This window comes from Pogonomyrmex barbatus, unplaced genomic scaffold (assembly GCF_055798465.1).
Source record: "Pogonomyrmex barbatus isolate J1 unplaced genomic scaffold, ASM5579846v1 scaffold24, whole genome shotgun sequence".
Classification (NCBI taxonomy): domain Eukaryota; kingdom Metazoa; phylum Arthropoda; class Insecta; order Hymenoptera; family Formicidae; genus Pogonomyrmex; species Pogonomyrmex barbatus.
Genome location: NW_028297121.1, coordinates 673,049 through 696,454, shown reverse-complemented (window position 1 = coordinate 696,454; position 23,406 = coordinate 673,049). Strand labels below are relative to the sequence as shown.

The window sequence follows — 23,406 nt, the reverse complement described above, 5'->3', positions numbered from 1 at the left end:
TGATTCTTTTAAATTGTTGTACTGTCTCATCCAAACAATTTTACATTTTTTTACTTTCTTTTTTTCTTTTCTCTATAGCTGCTTTAACTCGAAGCCAGTATACAAAGCGTTGTATTTCCGACATGTCCGGAGATTGAATAGAACAACCATATATGATTATCCTCGCTTCTTGGAATTATCTCTGCTACTTTTTGCCGCGAGAGAGGTAGTAATATATTGTATGCGTGTCCTCTATAATGATAATATGTGCACGCTTCCAGAATTATTTCCGCTCTCTCAGAAGGAGCGGAGAAGCAAAGAGTCGAATTGTAGCGTCCCTTAATTCTTGGACGAGGAATCGGGAAATGGGGAGTTGAGGTATAGTGTCTCTTTATAAAATACACCGCCACGTTCACTGGTAGATGAGAGATTGAATCCCATAACGGAGAACTTGTTAATTCTTCCAATGACCTTTCCATATTATTTTTATATCACACTCTTCCACTTGCATATGACTCGTTCACAATGTTGTCTTTTTTTCAATTTGTGCAAATTGGGCACATGTTGCATGGCATTATTATACAGACGGACTGTTGGCAATTGGAGCAAAATCGGCTGTTTAGCGCATTGAGAGTATCTATCTCGTGTTTCCTAACGGCATACAATACTCCAATGTCAGTGTCCGCCAGACGAACCATGCATTCGGCACACAGAGTTAGTACACCACCCGTTGAATAATAAAATTGTATTGAACAATACTTTTTATTATTATTCAACGCAAGGAGTTCCGAACGGGTGACAATTTTTTCTGCATAATCCGTAAGGTCATCACTTTGATCACTTACGTAATTGCTATTGTCAATCATGCTATTGTCAATATTGTCAATCTCTATTTCTTCTTCATTTTCAAACACTTCGTCCACTATATCCACAAAGTCTTCCTCATCCATATTAAACACATTTTCTATATTCAACACATTATCCATTTTCACCGTCACCTATTTTTTTCACACACATTAGACTTCCATCTACTGTGATCCTGCACACCCCATGACCCATTATATATCATCGACAATTTCTTTGTCCCTTTGTCGGAGCATCATCATAGGTCTCCCCAATTTGTTTATAGCAGCCGGAATATTGGCGCTTCTCTTGACACGTCGCGACACGTACGTCGATTTCTACGAAGAGCTATCTTTTCGCGGGCTCTTCCTAAAAAAAAATTTGAACGTCATCGCGCTCCTTTGCGAACATGTCGCTACATGTTTGATTACAACAATGAAATTCCTAGAAAAAAGGGGGAAGGGGGGAGGGGGGGAGGTTAACGGTTTGCCATGTCAAAAATTTACGCGATCAGTCTTCCTCCATCGAACGATCTGCACGACAAAAAAGGTACTCCGCTCCTCCATCATTCGAACAACACGCAATGTATTCCGCTAAAGGAAGCAGCGCACCGTACAATGGCGAAAAACAAAAGAAGGAACGTAACGCGTAAGTTTCAACTGCATTTTTTTTTTATTTTTTTCTCTTTTTTCCAATATTGTGCAATATTATATATTTAATTTCCACAGTATTTCGATGGAGCGTCGCGCGGTGCGCTTATTGAGCAGACGTTACACTCTGATGGTCACGGGTTACAAATTTCTGGAAATTGGAATCAACGTTGGTCCACTGAGCTACGTGGAGATCGCTCTGGGAGATCATCGGGGACAGGAATTGATACTGTCTCTCGAAACGTGGAAGGGACTCTACGAGCAGCGATGGAATATCTATAAATTGCTGCGAAACGATTACAAAGACAATTTTATAAGCGTCGTTAACCATCAGAATTTACCAGATGAACGATGTTACACTCGTACGTCTTGAATCTTTGAACGTACGCGTAACGATGATCGAATCGACCCTGCGCCGTATGTTTGATCTGGACGAATGTATCGATGTGACATTCGATCGACTCGTCAGATTCGTCGATACGATCGATACCAAGTATACGCGATTCTCCAACATCGCGTCTGTTGTAAGATCCCGAGGAAGTGCCGAACGCGATACGCGATTGCGATATCTTCGGTAGACGTCAACTCGTCGATTGCGAGCTGTTAGCTTTAGTTTTTAGTGTATAAGAAAAAAACATGTGAATAAAAAAATTTCACACTTAAAAATGTATTCAATTTGTTTAAAAATATAAACATATATAATATGCAAAAAACATGTATTTCTTTCATTTCTTTCTTCCCCACCATAAAATAATTAGAAAAATAACATTCGCCATAAGAGAGAGAAAGAGCCGCAACGGAAAAGATAATACGAGAGAGACATTTATTTTTTTTACTCGGCGGCGGTGGCGGCGGCGGCGGTAGCGGCGGTGGCGGCGGCGGCGGTGGCGGCGCCCTCCCCCCTGACGTCATGTCCACGCGCAATTTTTCATATCATCTTCGCCGCCCATTTTGTTTATATCGCCTTGCTATCTTATCCTATTTGTTTATCTTACCTCGTTTCGTCTTTCTTCACTATCCCCCCTCCCCGTGACGTCATGTCCTTCGAGTCGCAATTTTCTATTTATTTATTTATATATTTATCTTCTTGTTTATCTATTTGTTTATCTACTTGTTTATCTATTTGTTTATATCATCTTCACCGAATCCTATTATCTTATCTACCTCCCCCCCGCGGCTCAGTTCAAAGGATCGCCGCCTCTGACTTTCCCCTCCCCTCTTCCCCGCGCCATCCATTCCCCTCCCGCACACCCGCATCCCCCTCAACGCTTCTGAGTTAGAATCGGTGTAATATACCTACTAATATCTGAGGACGTGATGGATTTTCGCGTTAGCTTGTCGAATGATAGTTTAGAAAAATTGCGAGTATAGAAAAAGGAAGGGAGCGGTGTTTTGTGAATTGTGATTGTTTTTATGTTTCCGGATTTCCTAACGAATGATGAAATTAGTTAGTGAAAATTTCACCCGTTATTCCACACTCTCAATCATTCATTGGTGTGTCTGCCAACGGCCCCTAATCGCTCTTCTTGATTGGCGTTTCCTTAGTTTCCCCACCAATTTGGGGAGTGTCATCCTCGAACGATTCGACGCGTTATCCGTTAAGAATTTGATTTTGTTAATAGTTTTGATTTTTATTGGTATAAATTTTTCGATGCCGACAAAGTTGTCTATCGCAACAATTATTTTTTGATAGTGAGACGTATCTCGAGAGGAATTTTGGTGTATTTATTTAGGATTTTTCTAGATTGTTCGAGGCGCTTCGTTTTCTGATTAGCAACCATTATCTTTTTCCGAAAGAGAAGAAGTGAAGTCCCTCGGACGTAACAATAAATAAAAAATAATTATTCGAAAAAATAGTCGTAAGATTAAAATTCGTAATAAGAGAGAGCCGCGAGAGAGAGAGAGAGAGAGAGAGAGAGAGAGAGGGAGAGAGAATATAGTAGGTATACATGTACAATAGAGAGAGCACAACGAAAAGAGAAGATGAGAACATGGCGACGGCGGGTCCTGTTATGTCATGTCCGCGCGCCCTGTCCTCTAAGTCGCAATTTGTTTATCTATTTGTTTATAGCAGCCGGATTATCGGCGCTTTTCTCTTTTAATACATCACGACACGTACGTCGATTTCCACGAAGAGCAATTTTTTCGCAGCTCCTAGAAAAAGGCGGCGAATGTGTTCAATTTGTTTAAAAATAAATATATATAATATACACAATATGTCTTTTATTCCTTTCCTCCTACCATAAAACTAATTATCCGAAAAAAAAATAGTCATAAGATTCGTAATAAGAGAGACCCGTAACGAAGAGAGAGATAGTAGATATACAATAAAGAGAGAGCGCAACGAAAAGAGAAGATGATATGAGAACATGGCGGCGGCGGCGGCGGCGGCGGCGGCGGGCGGCGGCGGCGGCGGACGGCGGCAGCGATGGCGGTGCCCCCCCCCCCTGATGTCATGTCCACGCGCTCTGTTTATGCGCAATTTGTTTATATTATCTTCGCCATCTGTTTATCTATCTGTTTATCTATCTGTTTATCTATTTGTTTATATCATCTTCGCCTTTGTAGCTACTATCTTATCTACCTCTTCGCCCTCGTGACGTCATGTCCTTCGAGTTGCCATTTTCTATCTATTTATTTTGTCACGGCTATCTAAATCTTAAATGAAGGAATGCGTGTTTTATGATAAAAATATTGATTTATTGATTTATTGATTGAATTCCTGTTGGTATCAGGCTACGGCTATTGCCAATGAGGATTCAGATGACACCTCTGAGAAAGAACCTTCCCCCTCTTAATTATGCATTCGAAAGAAGGAAATCGTGAGAAACTCGCGCGGGAGTTCTGACTTTTCCACCTATAAATATGCGTGCGGAAAAAGCAGTGGCGGTAGCAGCAGTAGTCAGTTCAGTTCGTTTATTTAGCGAACAGTTTTGTCAGAGTGTATTTTCAGTAACGGTCATAAATCGTGCGTGTTTATTGTCATTTTCATCAACCTAGAGTTGAATTCTTAAATTTATAGCAAATTGTTGTTTGTAATATTTCTCTTAGGAAAATTTAAATTTATTTCAGTTTAAAAGCCTTCTCAACTAAATAAAGGTAATTTTAAATTAAAATAACTGCAAAAACTGAAATCTTATTCTTCTTTCTTAAATACTTCTTAATTAAAAATCAAGATAATAATTCTAAATCCAAATTCGGTCGCTGACAATAGCGTAGTGTACCATTTAGTCGCAGCCAACGGTGTTGTAATTAAATAATTTAAATTTAGAGTTTTAATAATAAATAATTAATTTCAAAAGTATTCATGCCCAAAAGAGGAAGGCGAAGAGTTCAAATTAAAAGACTAAGATTTCAGTTCAAACGATAATTTTAAATAAAGATCCCTTCCCATTATTCCTAAAACTTAAAAAATGAAGAAAGACAATCTGAAATTGAAATAATCAAGCAAATTACTAAATATAAATTGAGAAAAATTTTGAAATAAATTATTCAAATTATAATCGAATTAATAGGAAATATTCGTGATACAGAATTTATAAAATTCGTTTTTTTATTCAGGGCTGATTAAATCACAAACTAGTCCAATCCCAGGGTAAAGTATTTAAATGTATTGACCCAAAAACGGACAATTAGAACGTAACATTCGGACAATTTGGTGACAGCAATGGGATACTAGAAAACGGTTTGTGGAAAGAAACGATAGTGAACAGTGAAAAGTGAACAAGAAAAGTAAATTAAAAAACATGGAAGGATCTGGTCAATCAAGAAAGACCATGGAAAACTCAGAGGAGACAGACATGAATGAATTGCGGAGGCTAATTGAGCAACAACGAATGATACAACAGCTTCAGCAACAGCAACGAAATCAAGCTACTAATTTATCATCAGAAGGAACAATAAGTAACTTTTTACAATTTTCAATCAGAGACGCATTAGAAGCGATGCCTAATTTCGATGGAGAAAATATTCTGTTTGTTTACTTCGTCGAGGGTTGCGAAGAAGCATTAAGTATGGTCGCATCCAGGCAGGAAGTAATTCTAATTAGGGCAATACGTAATAATTTAAAAGGGGATGTTCATAGATCAATATTGGAAAAAATCTTTGAAAACATGCAAGAATTAATTGAATTTTTAAGAGCAAAATACAAATCGCGAGAAACAGTATATGAAGGGTAAGAGCGATTAGCTTATTTATACCAAAAGAGGAACAAGAAGGTTACAGCATATGCAAATCGAATTAGAGAATTAGGAAAACGAATTCATGATGCAAAAAAAAAAGAAACCGGAATATTAAGTTTAGAATTTCGAAATTCGATTGAGAAACATTTAAAAACATTTAAAAACATCCGCTTCTTACGCGGATTAAATAGAGAAATAATAATATCGAAAGAAGGAACATTTAAAGAAGTAAAGGCACGGACGATTGACGCGAAGAAAGAATTAGAAACTGTAAACATGATAAGACGTGTAGTACTCGCAGAGAACGTGCCGGCTGAAAAACGAGTTTCGACCCGTCGCATTGAAGCTTAAAAAATAACATGCCAATTTTATCGTAAGAAAGGTCATGCGGCTGATCGTTGTTGGTTAATTAAAATTAATAAAAATCAAAATCAAAATAGATCGGGATTTTCTCAAAATATGCGAAATAACAATAACTATTATAATAACAAAAATTATAATAAAAATAATCGAGTACAACCCGCACTTCCGCGATTTCAATCAAGTTGGAATTCAAGTAATCAAAATTCAAAAACTTGCAGATATTGCAAAAAATTAGGGCACGCTATTGAGGAATGTCGAAAAAGAATTTTCAATAATAATAATAATAACAATAACAATAACTTGTTTGTTGTTTGAAATAATTTCAAACAAAATTCACAAACTCAGGGAAACGGGCAGATTCCCGTGAGGAATGGGGCAGCCTCGGGAAAAACCAATGTCCGCCTCGCACGGAAGATCAATGCTCAATTCGAATCAAACATAGAGCAATAAATTTAGCTTATATTGAGGAGGTACCGACAATGAAATTAGAAAGCTTAAATTTTAAAGAAACTCTAAATTTCCTTGTAGATAGTGAATCAGGGCCGAATATAATTAAAGAGAGTACCGTAACACTAGATACTTTCGTGGACGGGAATGAAATTTTGAAATTAAGTAGAATTACAACGCATCACGTGACGACCTTAGGGCTGGCACTGATAGATATCCTAGGATATCCAGTTTCTTTTCATTTGGAAGATGATTTTCTGATACCACATGGGATTCTGGGTTCAAACTTCTTTAAACAATTTCAAGTAAATGTTAATTACCAAAAAAATCAATTAAAATGGAACGGTATTATTATACCTTTTGAATTAAAAGAAGAATAAGAAGAAGAATTTACAATTCCTGCCTCTATTTCCCAAATGCATATTAGGGTTACGAATTCAGAATTAAAAGAAGGATATGTCCCGCGATTAATTGTAACAGACGGTATCTACTTAGGTGATGTTTTAGTTACAGTTAGGGACGGCAAAGCTTATCTACAAGTAATAAATACAAATGAAGAAGAAGAAAGAGTATTAATTCTCACAATTGAAATATATAAATTTGAAACAAATGATAAAGAAATTTCAAACTCCATTAACTCAAATGTAAGCTCAAATAATAATGCATACAAACTCATGTGCGAACTCTAATTCAAACTCAAAATCAAATTCAAATAAAAATCTTTCTAATACAAACTTCAATACGAACTCGAATTCAAAATCATGTTTCCATATAAATCAAAATGAAAGAAAGGATAAAATAATTGATGCATTAAGACTTGAGCATTTAAATAATGAAGAGCGTGAACATGTTGAAAGATTAATAAAGAAAAGTCGATTGTTTTCATTTGCTCGGTGAAAATCTCAATCATATAAATGTTTTAAAATATCGCATTCCAACAGTAAATGAGATTCCAATAAACACTAAATAATACAGATTTCCAGTAATTCATAAGGATGAAATTAACAGACAAATAAATGAATTATTGGAGCAAGATATAATTAAACCATGAAAATCACCTTATAATACGCCTGTATGGATAGTTCCTAAAAGATCGGACTCGAAAGGAAATAAGAGATGGAGAATGGTGTTAGATTTCCGTGACCTGAATGATAAGACAGTAGGTGACGCGTATTCCCAAACATAACAGAAATACTTGATCAGCTGGTGCAAAATATTTTTCTGTATTCGACCTTGTTTTAAGTTTTCATCAAATCAAAATGCATCCGGATAGTCATAAAACAACATTTTCTACCCCCCATGGTCATTATGAATTTGACAGAATGCCTTTTGGACTTAAAAATGCGCCTGCCACATTTCAAAGATTAATGATTTAGTTTTGACGGAAATGCAAGGAAGCGAAATTTTTGTATACTTAGATGACATAGTATTATATGCTAGTTCATTAATAAAACACGCAATTCAATGAGAAATTAATTTCACGATTAAAAGAAGCAAATTTAATTATAACTAGACAAATGTGAATTTTTAAGAAAAGTAGTAATTTATTTAGGACATAATTGGAGAAAACGGAGTCCTTGATCCTAAAAAGATTGAAGCAGTTCAAAATTTTCCAATTCCTAAAAATGCAAAAAATATAAAACAATTTTTTGGATTAGCTGGGTATTATCGAAGATTTATTACGGGATTTTCAAAAATAGCTAAACCGTTAACTAATTTACTAAAAAAGGATATAGAGTTTAAATGGGGAGATAAAGAACAAGAATATTTTAAAACATTAAGAAATGCATTATGTGAGGAACCGATATTACAATAGCCTGATTTTACAAAATCTTTTCTTTTCAAACTACTGATGCATCTGGAACAGCAATAGGTGCAATTTTAAGTCAAGGTCAGATTGGAAAAAATCAACCAATTAGTTACACTTCGCGTGTATTAAATGATGCAGAGAAAAATTATTCGACTATAGAAAAGGAATTATTAGCAATTGTATATGCTGTTCAACATTTTCTTTATATTTATGGTAAAAAATTTTTTTTAATAACTGACCATAAACCATTAACTTGGCTTCATAGATTGAAAGATCCAACTTCTTGTTTAGCAAGATGGAGAATAAAACTGGCCGAATATGATTATGAAATAATATATAAACCAAGAAAAATTAATGCTAATGCTGATGTTTTATCCAAAAACCCTACAAGTATATATCCAATATAACCTTAGTACGATGAGATAGAAGAGTGTTCAGAAGATGAGGAAGCTAGATACAGAAACGCAAATCCAAGATCTTTATTATCTTCACCAAGAAGAGGAACAATGATGGAAGAATCAGAGCCATTAGTTTCAGGAATGCAGACACGTAATACAGAAAAATCAGAAGGAGAAAGTGTGCCATTTACAAAAAAGGAATTAAATGAACCTTTATAAATACATTTCAGGCAGAAATACATAATAATCCATTAAATCAAGCAGACGAAACTGATGACACAGAAAATTTATTTAATAACAACACAGAAAACATATACAACAAAACTCAACATTAGATTCAGAAATTTCAAATTACGAACATGCAGAAAGTTATGATGAATCAAATTCACAAAATTATAATAATGTAAATTCACAAATAAAAATACCACCAAATCTTTTACAAATTCTTGATAACTTAACAGGAAATAATAGTGAAATTAATCAAGGAAAAGTTCAAGGAAATTTGATGTCAGAAAGTGAGAATGAAGAAAACAAAAATTATCCAAAGAACCAAATTTTCATTGATGACTACATTGAAGAAAAAGATATTGAAGAAGACAACGAAGAAAAATTTGACGAAGACGAAGACAATGACAGTGAACAAGACATAGAAAGTTACAATGAAATGACTTTTGACGAAATAAATGACACAACCGAAAGACAGATAGTGACACGCGGACAAAAGCAAAATATAATAAACAGTCGTGACAAAATTTTTATGCAAAAAGGAAATTATTTATACCTTTTAACTGCAAACGGTAAACCTTGTGATAATGGATTAAAAGCATTACAAAGTAGAAATTTAATTTCTAAAATTAAAGAAGGAAAATTAGGAAATATTGAAATAGTAAAGAAAGGAAATAAAATTCATCTAATTTTTATTTGCAAAAATAATATTAAAGAAAAAATAACTAAGGAAACATTACATTGTTTAATTAGTAAATTACGAGAAGCAATTAGAGAAAATTCAATTAAAATTTTAAATATTGCAAAAACACGAGAAATTGATAATATAAAATGGGAAGAAATCTTAAATCAAAGAGATCTTAAATCGAGAATCTATTATCGGAATCCCAGTTAAACTAATAATTTGTCACGGTTTAGTCAAAATTCCGGAAGTTGAAAAGATATAATAGAAGATTCATCAAAAATTGGAGGATATAAAGGAGTAACTAAAATATATAATTGAATTAAACAAAATTTTTATTGGGAAAATTTAAAGATTGAAATTTGAAATTATATAAATCAATGTTTACAGTGTCAAATAAAAAAGTTAGTTCGAATTAAAACCAAATAACCCATGTTAATAACTGACACACCTTTTTCCTCATTTGAAAAAGTATCAATGGACATAGTTGGACTTTTACCAAAAACATCCAAAGGAAATTCCTACATCCTAGCAATCCAAGATCATTTAACCAAATTTTTTTTAACAATACCTTTAAAATCAGTAACTGCCATAAAAGTCGCTGACGCATTATTAAAATATTTTATTTATATTTTTGGAGTCCCTAAGGCTATATTAACAGACCAAGGAACAAATTTTATGAGTAACTTAATGAAAAGATTTACAAAACAATTTCGAATTAAACAATTTAAAACAACATCCTTTTATCCACAAGCTAATGGAGCTTTAGAATGATCTCATTTAGTATTAATTGAATACTTAAAACAATATATTAATAATAAATTTACTGAATGGGAAGAATTATTAGAATATGCAACTTTCTCTTATAATACAAGTACACATGAATCAACTGGATATATTCCATATGAGTTGTTTGGCAAAGTGGCCAGACAACCGTCCAGTAAAATAATTAATGATACAGAAAAAGGAAAAACATATGATGATTATTTATGTGAATTAATGACAAATATATACATAATTTACAAGAATTGGCACGAGAATGTTTAATAGCTTCAAAAATTAAATCTAAACATTATTATGATCGAAAAATTAATCCACAAGAATTTCAAATTAATGATCAAGTTTTCCTTTTATGCGAACCAAGAAAAGGAAAACTGATGATTGGTCAGTATATCTCATCGGAGCGCTTTGGGACTTAGTCACAAATCTATTATTATACCTAACCAAATAAAAACCTCAAGAAGAAAGAAAATCAGAAGAAAAAAGACTAGAAGAAGAAAATCAACAAACGAATGAACAGCAAGAAATAACACAAATATGTACACAACAACAAACACAAGTTGAAATAGAAAATAAAATTGAAAATTCAAGTCAAACTTTTATCCGCAATGAAACTCAAACTCTATATTCGCGATTATAATAATAAAAAGAGGTAGCGAAAGACAGCACGAAAAGCGAGCTCTATTGATCAGACAAAACATGTATCAAGCGATAAACAAAGATAACAGGTGCAAATTCTTACGGTAGAGTGAATTAACAGTCAAAGTTCAGCCGTGCAAGGAAAAAGAGCGAAGAATTATAATAGTATATTAATAATAAATAACTTTACAAAAGCAAATCAGGTAAATTTTAAAATACATTTTAATTCATCCAAAAGAAATTATCTTTTAAAAAATTAAATTTTATTAATTCTTTTTTTTAAATATATATATATATATATATATATATATATATAAAATTATTTAATACACACACATATATATATATATATATATATATATATATATATATATATTAAAAAAAAGAATTAATAAAATTTAATTTTTGAAAAGGTATATATATATATATATATATATAAAAGAGAAAAGATGAGACCACCAGCACAAAAAGAGAAAGAAAAACCACAATTAGATGGTGTACTGCCACAGAATCATTCAAACGCCTATGAACCTTTACTGCGAAGAATAACAATGTGCGTAACAGCAATTAATGAAGGAGAGACAATCTACAGTGAAAGAGATATACCCTATAGACGAGTCTGTGACGAATGTTTTTGGGACATTGCTCTTGACATCCACAATTTTATCGAAGAAGTAAGGAATTGGTACACGCTTTGTAAGATCGAAGGACAAATTGAAGGAATTAAATGAACATGTTATTGTTGTACGTCGTGACGACTGCACGATTCTTCTCTTTCGGGTATCTGTTATTAGAATTTAATTAAGCGGATAAACGAATGACACATGTTCTGTTACTCTGTTACGATCGCGACGGTTATGCAACTGATCTCTTCCGGGAGTCGGTTACTAAGAATTTGGCTAAGCGGATAATCCCTATTATCCTAATCGCGGAAAAACAACACGTATACAGATGTTTTCCTTAACGAAATCATATATATATAGTGCCCTTAAAGGCACAGAGCGCACACTGCTACTTCCTTTTTTCACGCGGTCAGAACATTTTCAGTCCATCAGTTGTCAATAATTCAATTAGTCGGTGTCAATCGAAATAAATCAACAATTTCACTAAGTTCAAGTACAAGTGACCAAATTTCCTGGCGACAACGTTTCCATCTTCATCATCTCACAGGTCCCAAGTCTCCGGCATTCCAGAGTAACAGTAAGTTCAATTACACATAGAAAAATTCCCTAATAATAGTTTTCGGGTCTCTTCTCCTTATATTTTCTCATTTCTCCCTTACATCCTTTCTATCCTCTGCCGTTCTCCTTACACTTCTACTCCCTTTTTCTTTTTCTTTTCTCTTTCTTTCTTTGCTTGGGCCGTCGGACCTCTCGGGCTCCCTATGCGTTGCGGAGCACTCAGCAGGTTCATGGCCGCCGAGTAATTCGGCAAAATTTGCTTCTTCTCTGTTGGCTTCGGCCGTCGAACCTCTCGGGCTCCCTATGCGTTGCGGAGCACTCAGCAAGTTCATGGCTGCCGAGTAATTCGGTAAAATCTGCTTCTTCTCTGTTTGCTTCGGCCGTCGAACCTCACTGACTCCTTATGCATTGTGAAACACTCAGCAGGTTCATGATCACCGAATAATTCGGGAAATCTATTCTTTTCTTCTTTCTCTCCTCTCTTACAATTTTCTCTTTCCCTTCTTAATTTCTCTCCTCTGTCGGATCTCTCAGTTTCCTGAAATATTTCAGAGATAGCCTTAAGGTTTACGACCAATGACATTTCCTTCATATTCCAAATCCATTTCTTCTAGTAAAATCTGCATCATCCTCTCTTTCCGACGCTCAGAGACAGAGGCGAGCCCTGAAGAGGTTCCGTTATCGTCGCAACAAGCGAGCTCGTCAATCAGGGAAATGGATGGGGGGGGATGAACTATCCCTCGCCTAGGACATCCGAGGTTTTGACACATGCCGAAGAAACCACGAGTTGTTCCAGCAGGAGACCCCATTATTTGTACATATCTCCTCCGTCCTATTCCCCGATCAGACCATCCGAATCTGGATCATCCCCAGATTTCAGCGCACTCTTCCCAGAGCGCCATGACACTAACCTCCAGATATATCCAGATTTCCGCACCCAGAAATCCTTGGACGAGTTCTGCGAACTCCGGACTCCTTCCCCTCCTCCCCTAGACCTCACCATCGGAAACCCGACCTCCTCTCCGAAATAATCACACACAGATAACAAAATTAAATAGATTAACAACGTAAGATAAAATTATCAAATTCAGATTAAAAATACTAAACTATGTAAGATAAGAATAATTAGAATATAGACAAACATACAAATATAATAGAATTTGTATACAGAAACTAAATAATACATCCGTCAATTTTTAGAACATTTATATTACATGAATTTCTGTACGTAACACCCTTTTTTATTATTTTATCAAATGTAAATATACTTTCAGTAAATGTATTTCAACGCAAGAAATAATGACACGGATCTTGTAATTAGCTAAACTTGTAATCGTTTTAAAATTATTAATTACATGTAAAATTTAAATTATTTATTGTTTTAGTTATTCCTTCCCTCTTTCATTCTCTGTTATCCCAAGATTCGCGCATGGTCCTGTCCCTGGCAAAAGAGATTAAATTTTCTTGCCTAAATTACGAACCGACGGACGCACGTCATGCAGTCGAAGTTATAGCGTCTTTTTCAAGACGTTGACTCGCACTCGTGGCTCTGCACAGTGTGTCTGACTCGTAGGGACGCCTCAGCGCGCCCACCTGCGAGAGGGTATTTGGAGCGTCCTTCCAAGCCCCATCCATTTTCAAAAAATATTTACCTCGGGCTAGACATAACATTATTGTTGCGGAAAAATTGTATTAAATTTAAGACCAGTTCAAGAATGCGTTAAATGCGTAGAAGAATTTATTAATAACGAAGAAAAATTTTATTGAAAAGATGAAATAGACGTGCAAAATTATGAAAATGTTGAAAATTAATTATTACAATTATATATTACATTAACTGCGGAAAAAATTAAAATAGATAAATACAAATATAGATACATAAGACACATATATAGAAATAATATAGTATTAAATTAATAATTTTATATATTTTCAAATTAATACAAAATATTTTTTTTTAAATAAATGTTAAAAATATTAAATATATATATTATTATAATATGTAATCAATTCTCAAAATAAAATAATATAATAATAATAATAAAAATAAAAGAATACACATATATAAAGCAAATTCACGCATACATTACGTATATATGCATACACTACCAAACATACTATAATACATGAAAACTGAAATAGGAAGCAATAGATAAGTCTACATTAAACACTTGTCCGTAACGAAATCTAATACCTTTACCTTCTAAAAACAAAAGAGCGTTATAAGATAAGAGTAGTATAGCTAAGGGCAAAGAACCTTGCCGAATAAAAGAAACACTCATTCTGTTCCTCTGAAACAGACTGTAATGAACATACATATACACTATCGAATTTTAAACCAGTTAAATACAAAATGCAAAAAGATCAAAAAGAAATAGAGAATTTTAAAATACTAATAGGAGATCCAGAATTAAAGTGTATTATAAGTAAAAGAGAAAAAATAATTAATAAAATAAATATAATAATAAATTTATTTCCTTTTAAGATGCAGAAACGACAGAAACAAATAAAAAATTACAAAAGGACGTTAAGAGATCCAGAACTAAAGTGCATTTTAGGAACGGACAAAAATAATCATAGTATATTTTATCAAATCACATCTCCGGGAAGGAAAATCTGCGAGGATTGTTTTGACTCATCAAAGGATGGTGCAATAGATTATAAAAAGATGCTCCTTGGAGCATGGCATAGTTATTCTATAATAATGAAAACAATAAAGATATCAAAACTAAATGTTCAATATGTTACAAAACACTTTTAAAATTAGAAAACTTAATAGATTGTGTAGAATGTTCTAGAAATTATATATTAGAAATAAAACCAGTAAAAAAAGAAATATATTTATTTTATAATTAAAATATATATATAATTATATAAATATATATGTAATTGAAATATATATATAAAACAGATAAACAAAATAATTACCTATTACCCATTAGAATAAATAAATAAATAAAATAATAATAATGAAACAACAAAAAAAATAATAAAAAAAAAAGAGAAAAGGAAAAAGTGGAGCATATTTCGTAAAAGTATATATATGTATATATATATATAAAATAATAATAAAAAAACAGCAACAATAAATTAATAATAATAATAAATATAATAATAACTAATTAATATAATAATAATAATAAACATAATAATAAATAAATATAATAATAACAACTAATAATAATAACAACTAATTTTGCGTAGAAATAAGAAAATTCTGTACCAAATTAATTAGTAATATTATATATAGTAACATAAGGTACCACATATGATTTAAGGGGAGTGTCATGACTATCTAAATCTTAAATGAAGGAAAGCGTGCTTTATGATAAAAATATTGATTTATTGATTTCTTGATTGAATTCCTGTTGGTATCAGGCTACGGCTATTGCCAACGAGGATTCAGATGACACCTCTGAGAAAGAATCTTTCCTCTCTTAATTATGCGTTCAAAAGAAGAAAATAGAGAGAAGCTCGCGCGGGGGGTTCTGACTATTTCCACCTATAAAAATGCGTGCGGAAAAAGTAGTGGCGACAGCAGCAGTAGTTAGTTGAGTTCGTTTATTTAGCGAACAGTTTTGTCAGAGTGTATTTTCAGTAACGGTCATAAGTCGTGCGTGTTTATTGTCATATGTCATTTTCATCAATTTAAGGTTGAATTCTTAAATTTATAGTAAATTGTTGTTTGTAATATTTCTCTTAGGAGAATTTAAATTTATTTAAGTTTAAAAGTCTCCTCAACTAAATGAAGGTAATTTTAAACTAAAACAACTGGAAAAACTGAAATCTTATTCTTCTTTCTTAAATACTTCTTAATTAAAAATCAAGATATAATATAGATATCAAGATATAATAATTCTAAATCCAAATTCGGTCGCTGACAATAGCGTAGCGTACCATTTAGTTGCAGCGGTGTTGTAACTAAATAACTTGAATTTAGAGTTATAATAATTAATAATAAATAATTAATTTCAAAAGTATTCATGCTCAAAAGAGGAGGGTGAAGAGTTCAAATTAAAAAACTAAGATTTCAGTTAAATCAAACGATAATTTTAAATAAAGATCCCTTCCCATTATTCCTATAACTTAAAAAATTAGAAAGACAACCTGAAATTGAAATAATCAAGCAAATTCCTAAATATAAATTGAGAAAAATTGATTTTGAAATAAATTATCCAAATTATAATCGAATTAATAGGAAAGATCCGCGATAGAAGTAGAAACAAGGGGACTCCAAACCTTCCGGGGGGAAAGGGGAGTGAAGGGGGAGGGGGGTCATAGGATCCCCGGGGGGTCCGAGAGGGAGGTGGGTCTCCTGGCAGTCGCCGGAATAATTTTTTTCTCTTCGGTTGATAAGGATGGTTCCCCCCTGGCGCGGGGTGGTTTTTTTCCCCTTTTAGGAGATGGTTCTCTTCATCGCCCGCGAAGATGCGCGGTTTTTTTCGGCGTCGTCCACAGCGAGGGGATGTCGCGCGTTTTATTTTTTAGAATGCCGCGGTTAGGCGCGCGTTCTGTGTCTAGGCATCTTCCACGGGACCTAGCGCATCCTGTTTTCCGTGGCGATGGGAAGGCGCGCATCCGTCTCTACGGGGCTTCGCGCGTCCCGAGACGAGAGGATGCCGCGCGTTCTGTTTTGTAGATTGCCGCGGTTAGGCGCGCATCCTGTCTAGGCGTCTTCTACGAGACCTAACGCGTGCCGCTCGTCCTGTTTTAGAATGCCGCGGTTTGGCGCGTCGTCGAATTGACTTTTTTTGGGTAATACTCCAAAAAATGTGTTGCATTACAATGGCGAGAACTTTCAAGATATCGTGTCGTTGTCAACAATGTGATACGAGAATAATCGATGAGATGTGCTGGTGCCATTCACTCGAAGAATTAACATCTTCTCCACTACGGAATATGACGGCTTATCCACCAGTGAACGTGACAGATTAGTTTGTAAGAAGACAATACACCCCGACTCCCAACAATCTAAAGAGAGGCAGCTTTCGATCCCCGCTTCAATTTTGGATTTCAAAATATTGTTGGAAGCATGTGTTGGAAGCATCACTACCGAGGAATCGCATACAACTTATTAACAGAAGTCCTCTATACAAAGAACAAACCAATCGACATCAGTAGACGACAAGAGTACATGGTACAAGCTTCCGTGAAAGCGGTTGTTATAATGTATTCAATGATGATGATGATGAATTGTTCTTTTGCAATCATCGAAATTATTATGTGATACTATTTCGTCAGCCGCGTATGAAAAAGAAAAAAAAAGAAGAGAGCGCGTCGGTATCAATTAATAGAAGAAGAAGCGCAACTGGTGGAAATTGAGAATTCAATTTTGAACTCCGCGTCGGATCTGAAGAAGGAGTTGATGCGACAGTTGATAGATCGGGCCGCCGACGATCTGAGGAGAGTGCCTGGAGGGCGCGGGGAAGCGAGAAGCGTCGAGTGCGATAGCGAGGAATGCCGCGTGAGAGAGATCTATGTACGCGCGATGTATGAATCGTTGTAACGCGATAAAAAGCTCGTACGAAGTATCGTGAGAGATTGTAAAACAGTGTGCGCAAATATATAACTATGTATAAGCATATGAATGAGTATATGTATGAGTGTATGAATATACATAAATATATGTATAAATATAAGTATATATATATAAGTATATATGTATAAGAATACGTTCAACTATATGAGAAATACGTTTATATATTACGTAATAAAAAAATAATTCGCATCGGAAGAAGGAATTAGTACGACAGTTGATAGATCGGGCCGTTGACGATCTAAGGAGAAATGAGAAGCATCGAGTGCAATAGCGAGTAGGGATGCCGTGCGAGAGAGAGATCTATGTATGCGCGATGTATGAATCATTGTAACACTATAAAAGCTGTAAAAAAGTGTTGCGCAAATATATAACTATGTATAAGTATATGAATATGTATGAGTTTATAAAAAATAAATATATTAAAATATATATTAATAAAAAAAATAAACATATATATTAATAAAAATAAATATATTAATAGAAACAAATATATATATACGAGATATGTTAAAATAAAAAATGTGAATGGTCATTAATACGCATTATTGTTATAGCTATTCTAACGGCGAGAGGAGGAGTTTCCTTTCCCCTTCTTCGTTCATTTTAAAAACGAGAGGCGGATCAGCGATTGTGCCGGAAATTTTTCAATTAGCCAAGATACCAACAGTGATGTTATCGGGAATATAAAAGGTAGGTCGCGCGAGGAAAAAATCGTTTTTAGGAGTGTTAATAACGAGAGAATATTTTATTAGGAATATAAAAAGAGGAAAGAGGTAAAGAGTGACGAAGAAAAAGGATTTAGATGATTTCGCGATGCGTCTTTTTCGCGCTCGTTACGCGCGGCTATCGGAAGTCCGACCGCAAGGGCGATAGGAAATTCGTCTATCGTTTATTTCATCATTCTTTATTTTTTCTATTCTATCGCTATTATTCTATCGTTTTTTATTTTTTTTATTCGATTTTATTTTTTGTTCTCTATTATTTACTCTCTTAATGGTACTGCGTATGAGATCTTTAGCGATATCGTCATTCGTTGGTGTGTAATCGCGCGACGAGAGATCTTATCTTTGGGATCGTTCGATGAGAATGATCTCGCTATCGCGCAATGAGAGATGTCATTTTGCATTTCGTATTTCGTCGGAAACCACTCGTTACGCGGAAGTTTGACCGCAACTACGATAGAAGACTCGTCGTATTCTATCATTTTAATATTTTTTTCCAATATATTTTTTTGCTCCTCTTTTTTATTAGAGTGTTTAATACGTTATCTTGTCCGATTCATTCTCCGAGTTTACGGTATCTTATCCGATTCGTTATCCGAATTTTCGGAGTTGTTCGACAAGAGTGTCCTTGCTATTGCGTACGCTTATTGTACTCGTCGATTCGAAAAAAATGAGGAAAAAAATCTTTTTTTCGCGATCGCGCGTTTTTTTACGAGCAATGGAATCTTTTCCTTAAATTGTTTTTTCTTAGTAAAAAAATAGAGAATAGAAATTAAAAAATCTTATCGTAATCGCGATTGATATTTCCGGTTCGCATATGCAGAATTTCATCGCGACGACAGATGCGTTTCTTTTTTTTCATAACGCGAATAAAGCGCGAGAAGAGTAAGAAATCGAACTATCTTTGTTGTGGTTGAATTTCCGGCGACTCGTTAGAGATAGAAGTGCGCGATCAAACGAAAGTTAAAAAATAAGCGTAGAGTTAAGCGCGATCTAAAACGATCAATGAAAGGTTAGAGCGATTTATCGCGATTCGCGTTGGATTCCACCTCTCGCGACGCATACCGATGACGACATCGATCGAGTGGCTCGCGTGTCTTTCGGTCGGCGACGCGAAATGTCGATTCGACTTCCGCTTCGCGCGATGACATCCGCGCGCGAGATCGCCATAGTCGCATGCGTGATAGCCGTTATCGCGGCGATTCGCGACTCCATCGATAGCAACGAGGAGGCGATTCGGTTTTTGCAAATCTACGGATACTTGGACGGCGACAACGTGCAAACGATATTGTCCGATAACGCGACGTTGGCTCTGAGACACGCGATCGCGCTTTTCCAGGAATATTACCGTATACCTGGTAATGGAGTTCTTAACGACGTTGAAACAGATGCGTAAACCGCGATGTGGCGTCAGATATATGGAATTCCGCCTTGGACAAGTTTCCGAGGAAATAGGCGAAGACACGCCTCACTTGGAACTTTCATCTGACGAGCGAGAACGTTCTACGAGTCACCGAGATCGCGTTCGAGATGTGGGCGGCGAATTCGTCGTTGACGTTCGAGCGCGATTCGATGAATCCCGATGAAAACGATATCGTGCTATCATGTTCGAGCTCGAGCATTGTGTCAACCGACTCGTTATCTCGTTGACCAAGATAAGAAAGATCGACGCGAAATTAGCGAGTTTCAAGGTTATATCGCATCCACTGCCAAGGATACGAAGAACGTCTCGAAAGTCATACGCAATGCTTTCGATCATAACGACATTACCGATTGCGAACTCGTTACTCTGTTCTTTGGGATGTAAGATTGAGATGAAATAAAATGAGATATTTAAGAAAATGTTTTTTTTATTTGTACTTCCCCAAGCATTTATGTAAGTGATACAAGCGATAGAATATCATATAGTATTTATAATTTTCAATATTAACTCGACACTATTTAATATTTTGATACGAATAATTAATAGTTTAAACAATCTGATATATGATATAATGATATAATATGATATAATATGATATAAATCGTTAACGCGACATTACAGTTCGGTGATACATTCCTGTCGTTTCGACCACCATTCGTACAGCTTGCACACGTTCTCCATGGCGCAATTTTTCGCGTGACGCTCGCAGTGGAAGGCGCCGTCCAGGGTGTTCAGGCGCCCTATATCCTCGAAATCCGCGTCGATAGTCCCGATCACGTCGTGGTCCGCGATGACGTCGCCGAGAATCTTCTCCAACCACTTCTTCTTCTTCAAGCCTTTGACGTACACTCGTCTAGGCGCGTCTCGCGATCGGTCGCACACGCCGCTTCGAATCACGGGTTTCGAAAATCTGTAGGCAACGTCGCCGTCGCTCCACTGTAAGACGTGATAATTGACGATTACCCAGTACGTTCTAGATTTCTCCGCCTTTATAAGAAGATTCCAAAGTATCGCTTCTCGAAACACTTGATGAGTCAGCTTCTTTCCATTTCTCAATATCGCCACCTCTTTAACCGTAAATTTCTCCCGAACGGTAAAACCTTGCAGATCGATGAAGACCGGTACGTTCGACATCGTTGCGAAACGGGGAAACTCGATACCTTCGCGCTTCGCTCTTCTTCTTTATATGTTCGTTATCGATATTGCATACCAAGGGCAAAACCCGCGGTTTCCTGTTTTTACGTGAGTTTACGTATGACATTCGTCAGCAGGTTATACTCTATCACTCTATCGTAAATGAGACAATAAGCCGTTGTGTTAGTCGGAACGTTCTCTTTGCATTCGAATTCTACGACAAATTCTGCGAACGTCGACGGTAGCGCTCTTGATCGATTCGTTCTGGCGGGAACAATTGATGACTACGAGCGGACTGTATTGCAGAAATCTGATGATAATCATGAACGGTTCGCAGGTCTCTCACCCGTAATACGCCTTTCAAAATTTCAGATACATATCGTACAGCACGGCGAACTTGTTACGCTCGAAATCTAGATTCATATCGTCGTAGAGATAGAACTCGGAATTCAAATAGAGTTTTACAATAGTCAGTTTGCAATCGTCGAATTTAGAAACGTTTTCCGATGATACGTTTTTCCTTCCGATCTGTAGCGCGAAGATCACACGTATCGCGGTTTCTCCAATTGCGTCGCCGCTTTTACCCACGAATGCCTCGTCGTATTTTACAACAGGGGAAATTCGCACAGATCCCACAAACGAAAGCCCAGCTCAGATATCGTCCGCTTTCCAACATTCGCAGAAGCGACAGTTTGTTGACGTCGTTCAGTATCACGTGCGGCATTTGCCACTGTACCTACAACAGCGTGATCTTTGGTCTCTGATCTGGATGCACCACGACGTAATTGTTATCGTTGCGAGCGCATATCAGAATGAGTTCGTGTCGCGCGTTTATCACTATGCGCTTGTAATCCTCGCAGAAACCGAGGAGTACGTTGAGAGGCACGCAAAAGTTGAAATCGTCCAACGTTATAGGCGGGATCTCCCATCTGGAGATCTGAAGGATTCTGTAAAGCTCTATCTCTCTCATAGCTCAACGATACGTAGTTTTTCATCAAGGTCGTTATTCCGACGTTTCTGCTCTTATCGATCGCCATTGAGCTCGTATCGAATCTCGTCGAACATAAACGCGATGCAGTTGTTGACTAGCTTCGCTCTCGTAACTTCTTTCGTCGAACCTTCCTTCGCCATATCTTCTTTCGCGCTCTCTCTCGTCGCGAATTTTCCCTCGATGTACAGAAAACTTTCGCACAGCAACGTGTACAGATTCTGCTGCTGTATAGGTATTCGTATCTCGTCGCTGTATCCGGACGTGATGTTAGCGTACGAATTGTAAGTGTGAGTCTCTAGTCTCACGATACGATTGTCAAAGATCGGAACACCTCCGATACTTAAAATGTCGCTCGCTATGTCGATTCTTCACGACGAAATCTAAAAATCTTAAGAACGCGACGTTCGCGGCGTTCAACTCGTTCGCCTTTCCCACGCGCGTCCTTTCTCGTCGCGTCGTTCCGCGATAGGATCGCGGACGTAGCGTTTGCGTCTCCTCTCGTGTACGATTCGTTCAGAACGAGCATCTTTCGTTCTCGCGCATCTGTCTACTGCCTTCATCGTCGCACGTGAAGTCGCACCGTTATTTCCTCTTTACAAAAGTCAATTGGTTGTTCGTCCTGGTCCACGATTCGAAGCGTGATGTCAGTGTTGTTTCACGCGATGATCGAGAAGTAAATGATCGACATTAAAGCGTTCGACAGTTTATATCCCGCAGGAACGTTCGGGGAAAACTCGTGTATCATGTGAACCAGTTCGTCGTTGCTGTACGCATCCGCGGTGATATTACACTCCATCCCACGAACGATGTTCACGTTCATGATATTCACGAGCCCATCGAACGTGTGCCATTTGTTCGGTCATAACACGCGTGACGACGAGAATCCCAGGAGCGAACTGATGTTGTTCGGTTTCGCGAAGTCGACTCGATAATCGCACCTGATCTTGTTTCTCATGGTTTTCTCGTTGGCGCGAATGAGGCCGCGTGCCCCTCTTGCTCTCGTCGCTGTCATCATCGTAGATGATGTCGTCGTTTTCGTCCTCGTCGCTCATCCTTTTGTTCTCGTCGATCCTTTGCCTCTTAGAGATAGCGGCGTTCAGATATCTGTCTATCGCGTTCAACTCGTACGAACTCTCTGGAATCACGATCGTTTTGTCGTCGTCGTCATAGTAGAACTTATTATTCGTGGAATCGACGTTCGGTATAATATTGTACGTCTCGAAATTCGAGACTTAACTTGTAATCGTCGTTGCTCAGATCTAAGGTGGGAAAATAGCACGCCGTGAGGACGCTACTCTTTCCGGTGAACGAAAGGCTCAGCGACATCGCGATCGATCCCTGAGAGAAATCGCAGGCACAACTGACCGCAGATGCTCTGATCGTACATCTGATACGATCCGCGAGTGTACGTTACATTTA

At 36.3% G+C, this 23,406-nt stretch overlaps 1 pseudogene; it reads left to right on the top strand.

The window, feature by feature from the left end:
• Positions 1-5,218: 5,218 nt before the first annotated feature.
• LOC148936299 (uncharacterized) lies at positions 5,219-6,010 on the top strand (annotated as a pseudogene).
• Positions 6,011-23,406: the final 17,396 nt, after the last annotated feature.